The 615-nt window shown below is 35.8% G+C and overlaps 1 protein-coding gene across 2 annotated transcripts in view; it reads right to left on the bottom strand.

Annotated features, from left to right (window-relative positions):
* Positions 1-475: 475 nt before the first annotated feature.
* CLEC4E (C-type lectin domain family 4, member E) overlaps positions 476-615 on the bottom strand; it is a 10466-nt gene continuing 10326 nt past the window's right edge. Inside the window, exon 7 of one of the 2 annotated variants that reach the window (XM_010849372.1) lies at positions 476-615. The gene's annotated coding sequence lies outside the window, so the exon portion shown is untranslated. The other variant, XM_010849371.1, reaches the window with a different exon arrangement.

The following is a 615-nucleotide window of genomic DNA, read 5'->3' on the forward strand; positions in this document are numbered from 1 at the left end:
TCTCTTTGGAGCTGAAGGTTAGCATGGCCTTTCTATTAATAAGTAGGTGAAGTAAATGCCGTTGGCTGGAAAGTCCACACCAGTCTTTTAATCAGGAATAAGTTTGTGACTTGAAAAGTTTCCTACTCATTATAGAGGAGAACACAATGAAGCAATATGCTTGGGTAAGGGGTAAAAAACAGAATGAAATCAAGAAGACAGATTTTTCAGGAACTAGAAAGAAGACATGACACAGAGCCTGAATTTGAACTGTTTAAGACAAAATTTTCCAAAATTCTCTTCTTTGCTGGATTTGGTGCTTGTCTATGTCCCTGTATTTTCACATAAATACTCATAAATGAAGCATTTGTACCAAAAGGAGAAAGGAATAGCCCTTCTCGCAGCATTGCTAGATAAGCGGTAAATTCTGAGAAATCCCAAGACTGATGTAGACAAAAATGCACTTTAGTCAATAACCATGAATTATAACCTTCAAAATGACTTCTTTTTATTTATATGAAAGCAACAAACATTTATGAAGTCCTAAAAAAGTGCAGTGCATGCTTTTCTCACGTTGGGGTTGTGTGGTTATGATTATCACTTGTTCTTTCCCATTTATACATTTTAGGGTTGTGC

This window comes from Bison bison, unplaced genomic scaffold (assembly GCF_000754665.1).
Source record: "Bison bison bison isolate TAMUID 2011002044 unplaced genomic scaffold, Bison_UMD1.0 scf7180017864281, whole genome shotgun sequence".
NCBI classification, from domain to species: Eukaryota; Metazoa; Chordata; class Mammalia; order Artiodactyla; family Bovidae; genus Bison; species Bison bison.